Here is a 10,395-nt window from a genome sequence, read left to right as displayed (position 1 = left end):
CACACAGGCAAGAACAGCAGGAGAACACTGACATGGTTACACTCTTGTCGCCAGCACTGTCATTAAGACGTCGTGAAAAGACACAGTCAACAGAGGAGAGCAGAGAATAATATCTCCGTTTCAGCGATTCCAGGATGTTGTGCCAATTGTCCAGAGTCCTTGATCCGATGTGGTAAAGAGCTAGGGACATTTTCCCTGAAGGCTTTGACTGCTGGCAAAATCTCATTAAAGGTGTATACATTGATAGGTTAGCCACAGGATGGGTAAAAGAAAAGCCTCTGTCCTACATCTGCCAAGGTATATGTGTAAGAATACATTCTGCGGCATTATTTTTTATTGTAAAATAGCAGAACGAATTTATTACTCAATAATTACAAAGTGTTCAAATGTATGTGACTATATACGGACGATGAAAAACGCAGCGTTAAAAAGACAATACTGATGACTCAGATGATGTTACTGATGAAAATAATAACATGACAATTACTGAGCATTTATGGCACTCTTGCATGCATTACCTTATTTAAAGTTCAGAACAACCAAGGAAATCAGTAACTTGTGGCGGGCGTGAGAGGTTCCGAGGCACAAAAGGAAGATAGGCATTCAATGAACACCAGGATAGAAGACCCGCAGTAGGAGAAGCGAGAGGAAGAGGAGTCCGCCAGGTGGGATGCTGCAAGCCGCTGGATAGCTCGGCGGAGAGAGGGCGCTCCCGCTCCGCGAGCCTCCCTGCGATCGCAGGCCTCGGGCCACCTTCTTCCAGGAAGACGCACCCTCCTTTCCTCTGGTCTCGGTTGAGACGCTGCAAAGCGCATCGTCCTCGAGCATTTCTCCTCTCCCCCAAGACCCTCCAAAGGAAGGATGGGCGGACGGAAACTTAACCCCGAAGTGGTCAAACGCGCAGAGCTCCGGCTTCCGCGGGAGCATTTCCCGAGCGTCTTTCATGGGTAAGAGTGGGCCCTGCAGGATAATGCCTCCCGTTCCCTGAGGAGCAGTGTGGGAGATGCCCATGTGGCCAGCTCCTGGGCCACGCGACCCAGGCCCTCCAGGAGGAGCGAGGAGTCCTGGGCCCTGAGCCAGCCCCCTGGACCGGCTGCGCCAAGAGAAGCAGCAAGGGAAGGTGTCTCTGTCCTCCTGGTGTTAAGAGACGTCTATCCGACTCCCTCTACAAGTGCTGTAGAGGAGGCTAGGTCTTTCCCACGGGCTGGGGGCCTTGTTGTTCCAAGGACGGCTGGGGAGGAAGAGGAGGCAGAGGCGGAAGAGGAAGCCAGCTGAGATGTGTGAAGCAGCTCTGGCTACAGCGGGTAGGGAGAGGGCGCGCGGGACCCAGGAGCCTCCGTGCGGAGCCAGGCCTCAGGAGCAGCCGCCTTGTTCCTGAAACGGATACCTCCATCCATCTGGTCTCCAAAGACTGTAGGGAGACCTTCTCGCCCCGTAGGAAGGCGACGTCTCCCATGCTTTCCCACCACGCAGGCCTTGTGTCCTTTCTCCTGCCAGTGGCGGCCCGCCAGCCTGCAGGGGATGCAGCTGCCGCGGTTCCACGCTCGGTGGACGCTGCCAGCCGGCGAGCCAAGAGCCGCGGTTGCAGGCGGGAGTTGGGGAGTTGTGTGCAGGTCCGAAGGAAACCCAAGGTCTTGGTCAGGGCTTTTTTGCTATAGCCAAATTCAGCGTGTAAAAGAGAGCTCACATCTAAGGAAGCGCACTCAAGATCCCTAGGAGGGTGGGAAGGGTCTGTGGCGGCGATATCCGCGTCGGCGGTGAGCCAAGGCATGTCAGGAGAGTGAGTGCGCGAACCCAGCCGCAGGGTAGCACGAACAGCACCGCAGACGAGGGCCCCGCGTGTGGGGAAATCGCAGGGGTCAGCGCAGCCGAAGTGCGGTGGACTAGCCTAGTCCAGGGAGAACCCCTTTCCTAACACTGTCTGTCCTCCGCCAGGTAAGGGGAGAGGAGGGACACCACAGCCTCCTCTCCCCTGGCCGGGCGCTCAGGGTCACCACCTTCCCCTCTGCTCTTCCCTCGCCATTCTTCCAAACCACTCTCCGCCAAAGATTCCACTGACAGTCACCCTCCGGACAACCCAGGCCTCCTTTCAGCGGCGGCTCCCGCCCGGAAGCCACCGCGCCCTCTCACCCCAGCGGTTCTGCCCGCCGCCTCTGCCGAGTCTGTGCACTTCACCTCCCTGGCTCCCGCTCTCCCCTGAGCTTACAGTGGACGAGGGTCAGGACGGGGCGAAGGCCATCTGGCTGCCCTTCTAGCTTCAGAATCACCCAATGCACGGGTGTCCACCGTAGCCGGCAAGATGCGTCTCTCCGGTTTTCCGAGGCTTTGGAGCCTGCACAATAGTTCTACAAAAGGCGGTGGCTCCGCCTCGTGTTGGATGGGCGTGTGTTCGGCATGGTGATGCGGGAGTGAGGGTCGACTGTCCCTGTGTCGCAGTCGGGTGGTGTGCTTGCTTCCAAGTCTAAAGTTGGCTAGTTCAAGCCAGTTCTATGGAGCGTTTCTTGCATTTTAAAAATGCTTAAACCGCTGGCAACTTTCTTCTATCCAGCACATGCTCTCATGGAAAGGCAGAACAAGACCAACTTTACCCTCCTCTCCTCCATGTCTCCCATACGACATGAGAACGTAAATCAAGGTCTGCTAAGGTTCTGGGATCTCTCTCTCTCTCTCTCTCTCTCTCTCTCTCTCTCTCTCTCTCTCTCTCTCGACGGAGTCTCACTCTGTCACCAGGCTGGAGTGCAGTGGCGCGACCTCGGCTCATTGCAACCTCCGACTTTCTAGTTCAAGCTATTATCCTGCCTCAGCCTCCCGAGTAGCTGGGATTATAGGCACGCTCCACCACGCCCAGCTAATTTTTGTATTTTTAGTAGAGACAGGGTTTCACCATGTTGGTCAGGATGGTCTCAATCTCCTGCCTTGGCCATCCAAAGTCCTGGGATTACAGGCCTGAGCCACCGTGCCCGGGCCCTCTCTCTCTCTCTATTTTTATTTTAACTGCCATTCATTTAGCCCTTTCCATACACTTTTGAAATTAAATTGGTTGTATGATTTTACGATTACATATAATGCTCTAGTCATTCTTATACGGGCATTTTCAGCCACTGGTGTATTTCTACTGGACAGAAGTGCAATTACTATAGGAAGGGCAATTATCATAGTGTTCACACGGTTTTTATATCATTCCATTCTTTCTCCTCTGTTGACTTATTAGCTATAACTCTTTCTTTTGTTATTTTAGTAATTGCCTTAGGGCTTAGAGCAAACCTTTTTAACTGATCACAGTCAGCCTTCAAGTGATATTACACCTCGCCTTCTGGCCTTGACGCTATTGCTGACATGCACTTTGCTTTTATGCATATTATAAACCCCACAACACATTGTTATTGCTTTTGTTTGGAAGGTCAAATTTTTACAAAAGAAATTTACAAAATGAGAAAATACCTAGTATAGTTACCCATTTCTGCTGTTCTTCATTTCCTCGTGTAGATCTGGATTTTCATCTGGTATTGGATTCCTTCTGCCTGGAGGACTGCTTTGATGTTTCTTGTAGTGTGGGCGGGCTGGTAGTGAATTCGGTCAGCTTTTGTACATCTCTAAATGTCCTTATTTCACTTCCAGTTTTGGGAATTTATTTTTTCTGGCATAGTATTCTAGGCTAACTTCCCCTGCCCTCAGTACCTTAAAGATGTTGCTTCTCTGCTCGCGTGCATTGCTGCTCCTGGTAGAGGCCGGCAGGAGCAGAAAGGAAACTGACGCAATCCTCATCTTTGTTCCTGTGTATGTACAATGTCTTTTTCTTCTGGCTGGATTTGAGCAATGTTATTTTGATGGATCCGGGAGTGGTTTTCTTCATGTTTCTTGTGCTTCGGTTTCCTCAGCTCCTTGGGTCACTGGATTTATAATTTTCATTATGATTGGGAACTTTTCAGCTATTGTTTCTTCAGAAATTGGCCAGGCACAGTGGCTCACACCTTCAGGAGGCCGAATCGGGAGATGTTGAGTGAGGCCTGGAATTGAGACCAGCCTGCACAACATGCTGAGACCCCACTCCTAACAAAAATAACAAAGAAAGAAAATAAATGTTTCCTTTCCTCCCGCTCCTTTTCAAGGACTCCCGTTACTCATAAATTAGGCCTCTTAAGTCTGCCCTACAGTTCACTGATAATCTTTTCATTTAAAAAAAAATCTCTTTTGTCTGTGAGTTTCATTTTGCATATTTTCAATTACTCATGGTTCCATGTTCCCTGATCATTTCTTCTGCAACATCTAATCTGCTGTTAATCCCATCAACGAATTTATCATCTCTGATATTTTGGTTTTGTCTTGCTTGTTTGCTAGCTTGCTTGCTTGCTTGCTTTCTGTCTTTTTCTTTTTTTAGAAGGAGACTCACTCTATCACCCAGGCTGGAGTGCAGTGGCGCAATATTGGCTCACTGCAACCTCCGCCTCCCACGTTCAAGCATTCTCCTTCTTCAGCCTCCGGAGTATCTGGGACTACAAGCGTGTGCCATGACACCCAGCTAATTTTTTGTATTTTTAGTAGAGACGGGTGACACCCAGCTAATTTTTTGTATTTTTAGTAGAGGCAGGGGTTTCACCGTATTAGCCAAGACGGTCTCAATTTCCTGACCTTGTCATCTACCCGCCTCAGCCTCCCAAAGTGCTGGGATTACAGGCATGAGCCACTGCGCCCACCTGTCTCTTTCCTTCCTTCCTTCCTTCCTTCCTTCCTTCCTTCCTTCCTTCCTTCCTTCCCTCGCTCCTTCCTTCCTTCCTTCCTTGCATTCATGAGACAGGGAATTCAGTGGTGTAATCTTGGCTCACTGCAACCTCTTCCTCCCAGACTCAAATGATCCTCCCACTGCACACATCAACACTCCCGGCTAATTATTTGTATTTTTTTGGTAGAGATGAGCTTTTATCATGTTGCCCAGTCTGGTCTGAAACACCTGAGCTCAAGGGATTGGCCCACCTTGGCCTCCCAAAGTGCTGAGATTACAGCGCAGTGCTTTTCAAGCCATGAAAGAAAATAATTGTCAGCCCAGACTCCTCTCTCCAGCAGAAACATCTTTCAGTAATTAAAGGGAGGATCAAAACAGTTTCAGACTAAAAAAAGCTAAGTGAATCTCTGACCAGCAGTTCTACCCTAAAAGAAAGGCTAAGGGGAGTTCTGTAGACAGAAAGGAAATGATTAAAGAAGGAACCTTAGGACAAAAGAAAGAAAGAAGGAAAGAAAGAAAGTGAGAGAGAGAAAGAAAGAAAGAAAGAAAGAAAGAAAGAAAGAAAGAAAGAAAGAAAGAAAGAAAGAAAGAAAGAAAGAAAGAGAGAAAGAGAAAGAAAAGAAGGAAGGGAGGGAGGAAGGAAGAAAGAGAGAGAAAGAAAGGAAGGAAAGAAGGAAGGAAGGAAGGAAGGAAGGAAGGAAGGAAGGAAGGAAGGAAGGAAGGAAGGAAGGAAACAGTAAGCAAAATAGGCCTTTCTTCTCTTGAGTTTTCTAAACTATGCTTGATGGTTTCAGAGAAAATAATAGCACCATTCAATGTGGTTCTAACTCTTCATAAAGAAAATGTTTGAAACAGTTATAAGCTGGGAGGGTAAAGAGACCTGCAAGGGAAGTAACTCATCTATCATTCACTCAAACTGGTAAAACAATTACACCAGTATACTGTGTGGTAAAATACAGATGCACAGACATATGAATGTCTGGAAAATCCAAGAGTTTTCAAACAGATATACTCAAAAACGCTATAGATAAGGCCAAACACCATTCTCAAAGATGTTCAAGTCACCACAGGAAGGTAAGAAAATGAAAGTACATCCAGAAAACAAAATCAGGGAGAACAAACAGAAAAGGAAAAATAAAATGGCAGACTTAAGCCCTACTATATCAATCATCACAATTAAATATCAATATCAATGGCCTAAGCACACCAATTGTAAGATACACACTGGCAGAGTAGGTTAATGGACATGAGCCAACTACATACTGGCTACAAAGAAACTACCTTCAAATATGATACAAGCAAGTTGAAATCAAAAGGATGGGAAAAGATATCATGCAAACCTTAGCCAAAGGAAAGCAAGATTGGCTATATTAATGCCAGATACAGTATATTTCAGAAAAAAGAAACTAATGAGACAGAGAGGGAGATTATTTAATGAGGAAAGGACCAATCCACCAACTCCTCCTCTGACAAATTCATAAATGTCTTTGCAACAACAACTGAAAGTACTTAACAGAGAACTAGACTAATCCACAAATACAGCTGTATGCTTCAATGTCCCCCTTTCTCAACAATTTATACAACAACCAGACAGAAAATCAACAAGAATGTAGAACCCAACAACGCGATCAACCAGCAGGACTTAAATTGACAATTTTAGAACACCCAACCACACCAGAATATACATTGTTATGGGATGCATCGTGCCCAGCCCCCCCAAATTCATATGTTGAAATCAGAACATTATTAACCACTAGTGATATACTAATTAAAACAACAACGAGAAATTGCTACATACTTATCAGAATGGTCAAAATAAAAGTGTGACCACATCAAGTGCTGTCAAGGATTCAGAGAAAGCTGGATCACTCATACATTGCTGGTGGGAATGTAAAAGATTACAGCCCACTCTGGAGAATATCTGTATAGTTTTTACTTTCAAAACTCTATGTACAACTACCACACCACCTTGGAATTGCATTCCCTGCATTTATCACAGAGAAATGGAATCTTATGTTCACACAAAACCCATGTACTTAAAGTTTATAGCAGCCTTGTTTTTAATAGCCAAAACTGGGGAAACAGGGTACAGATGACTTCCATGAGGTGAATGGTTAAACAAACTGTGTTATATATCCATAGCATCGAATAGTTCTCAATAATTTTTTTTTATACGACGACAAACTACTGATACCTACAATAACCTGGATGAATCTCCACAGAATGACGGTGAGTGGACAAAGGGTAATCCCAAAGGTGACATGTAGGATTCCATTTAAGTAACATTCTTGAAATGAATAAATTATAGGAATGGGGAATAGATTAGAAGTTGCCAGGGGTTAAGGAGGGAAGGAGGAGCAGCACTGAAGAGGCAGGGTCGTGGCTATAAAAAGGCAACATGATGAATCCTGATGTTGATGGAAATGTTCTCTACCTTGCTTGTATCAATGTCAATTTCCTGGTAGTACGGCATTTGCAATACATCTGCTATATTTGCAAATATTACCATTTTGGAAATATTACCAAGATGTCACCATTGGAGGAAACAAAGTAAGAGGTACAAGGGACCTCCCTTTTTCTCTCGAGTTCTTAAGATTCTATGTGAATTATTAAAATATAAAAATTAATTTTAAAAAACCTAAGTATATTTCTCCTAGATTGATCTTGCCTTTGCTTAGAAAACATTAAGGTAACAATAATTTTCCCAACACCCTTTATTTTCTTGAAGACAGTTTTAACAAAAGCTGTGCTTAGGGCTTTTCCTAAAAGGTTACAACTTCTACTAATCCTTACCATTCTTCTTTGAGAACCCTCCAGAGGCCGGGCGCGGTGGCTCAAGGCCGGGCGCGGTGGCTCACGCCTGTAATCCCAGCACTTTGGGAGGCCGAGGCGGGTGGATCACAAGGTCAGGAGATCGAGACCACGGTGAAACCCCGTCTCTACTAAAAATACAAAAAATTAGCCGGGCACCGTTGTGGGCGCCTGTAGTCCCAGCTACTCGGGAGGCTGAGGCAGGAGAATGGCGTGAACCCGGGAGGCGGAGCTTGCAGTGAGCCGAGATCGCGCCACTGCACTCCAGCCTGGGCGACAGAGCGAGACTCCGTCTCAAAAAAAAAAAAAAAAAAAAAAAAAAAAAAAAAAAAAAGAGAACCCTCCAGGTTTTTGTTTTATTTGTTTATTTTACACCTTTCAAAAGCATGGAGACAAAAACCAGCAACTGGCATATATTACTATATTAGTCTGAGTTCTCCAGAGGACAGGATACACACACACACACACACACACAGAGAGAGAGAAAGAGAGAGAGAGAGAGAAACAGAGAAGCCCAAGTTCTACTCTGAGTAAGCTCTAGACCTAGGAGAGTCGAATATAGTTCAAGACCAAGTCCAAGGCTTAAGGCAGAAGACTGACGTCCCAGCTCAAAGACAGTGGAGCAGAAAAACTTCTTTCTTAACCCTTCATCCTATTCAAGCCGTCCATGGGTTGGATGAGGCCCACTCACACTCAGGAGGGCAATCTGCTTCACTCAGTTTACTGATTCAAATGTCAATCTCCTCCAGAAACACCCTCAGAGACACAGTGAGAAATCATGTCTAACCAAATATCTGAGCACGCCCTGACCCAGGCAAATTGACACAAAAATTAATTTTCACAAGTACTCTCAATAGAACTAACCATTAAATGTAGCATCACGTCCTACCTCTTTATCCCATGACAATTAATATAATAGACCACAACATTGGCTTCCGTTCCCTAATAGTAGCAACACTTACAGGTTTCATTTAACGTGAGGATAATTTTGACCTTATGGAGTCTCTCCCTACCCCATCTACCATTGCCACTTGTGGATTGTCATTTTGCCATGACTTTCTTTTACAAAATATCAATAAGCTCTATACTTTGGTAATGTAAGTTTAAATTTCATCCTGGCTGCATAAGTCACTTTCCATTTTGACAAAGCCTAAAAATATTTGTGTCCATCTCCTTGAATATGGGTAATGCATACCTATTGTTGGGCCCACTCTCAATCTCATGGTTTTCTTTATTTTCATTCAGGTCTCAATAGATATGCCTGGGCTGCCTGAAAGCCATTGAAAATGGCCCGTGGCCTTGTCCATCTAACGGAGTCCAGTAAAATCCTGGCCATGGAATGGGGAGCTAGAAAGTGAGAAGAACCAAACTCAGCACACAACGACTGAGTTTAAATCTCTGCACTAAGAGATGATCAGACTCTATCATGGCTTCTAGTAGCATAAGACCCTGTCCCACGAATAACCCTAGGCCCCCGTGACAATGATGACAATGCCTACCTAAGAAAGCTCAAGGCTGCCAGGGGAACTTACTTTAGTTCTAGCCAATACCTGCTGATGATGGTAGGTTCAGGATCTTTCTTTCTTACAGCACTTACTAAGAAGGGAATCCTTCCTCTATCCCTTTGAGATGTGTGTGTATCTCCTAGGAACTCGAGTGTGTCTTTGCCCAGGATCTGAAAGCCATTCCTTTGAGGTATAGTCCTCAGGAAGGACTGAGCCTCTGTCTTCTGGTCTCTGTGGGAGGTTAGAATCCTAACGTCTAATATTGCCAGCTGGCAGACACAGCTGGCCTGATGAGACAGACGTTTAAAATGACCAATCTTTTGTAATGTTTCACTTGTGCCCTGACCCCTGCCCTCTCCCCACCTCACTCTCTGATTAGAATGCCATCACCTCTGCACAACTGCGAAGGAGCTCAGCCCCTTCCTCTATGGTCAGTAGTTGCTGAATAAAATCTGTTTTCACTGCTTTGATTAATGTCTGATTTATCTTTGACAAAATAAGTGAGAGTGATTGTTTTTAGCAACATGGCAGCTGCAAAGAGAAGCACAGACATGGCAGGAGAGGGAGGGATCACCTGACACTTCTCATTTCATAGGCATGGTGTTATAAGTCTATAACAGCTGTTATAAACACCTGCCTGGTGTTTATAAGTCTGTGACTTGGCTGGACTGCCCTAGGGTATCACTTCATGGCTCTGCAGCAAGACTTGAATAGGCTGATGGTGACACTTGATGTGACCACAGCTGCCTTCAAAGATGCCATTAAGGGTTCATAAGAAAATGAAGGGAAACATAGAAAAACTGATTTTGAAAGATATTTCCTCTCCCGCTTCCTGATACAGAGTGTGTATGATATTGCTGTGTGATATTAGTTGGACTGCAATTTAGCATGACAGCTGTTCTAATAATTGGCAGTTTCTCCTCGAGTTAAGCCTACGTGATAAGGAAGCACACTTATGTTTATGGATTACCCCTGTAAAGTGAACAATACATTCAACAAGGCTTCTACCAAAAACGCCCTTAATAACCTCATTTTTATTCTAAGGAAAAACTGGGTACAACACAAATCTTCATCAACAGAAGAATTTAATACCGACTGTTATGTAGTCATAAAATGATCCCAGAAGTTCACTGCATAACATCAAAACAAGGAACCCACATTGATGCCACTGATGGCAGAAAATCATGATACAAAAATGAGAGAGAGACGAGAGACAGAAAATGTAGTATAGCCATAGTAGTGGGTAAAAGCCAAAGAGCTCACTTTCTACTCATGATATTCATTAGAAAAACCAAAGGAACATGAGCCAATAACTCTAAGGGTCCAGGTCTGCACAAGGTGCCTGTTGGGTGCAGGGTT

The 10,395-nt window shown here is 45.3% G+C and overlaps 1 long non-coding RNA gene across 1 annotated transcript; it reads left to right on the top strand.

Moving 5' to 3' along the window:
* The first annotated feature begins 737 nt into the window (after positions 1-737).
* LOC135968011 (uncharacterized) lies at positions 738-9,503 on the top strand. Its single transcript, XR_010582432.2, has 2 exons — positions 738-947; positions 8,777-9,503. It is a non-coding gene; the product is annotated as an uncharacterized lncRNA (long non-coding RNA).
* The last annotated feature ends 892 nt before the right edge of the window (positions 9,504-10,395 follow it).

This window comes from Macaca fascicularis, chromosome 1, assembly GCF_037993035.2.
Source record: "Macaca fascicularis isolate 582-1 chromosome 1, T2T-MFA8v1.1".
NCBI lineage: Eukaryota > Metazoa > Chordata > Mammalia > Primates > Cercopithecidae > Macaca > Macaca fascicularis.
The sequence above is the reverse complement of the archived record's forward strand: the minus strand, read 5'-3'. Positions and strand labels throughout refer to the sequence as shown.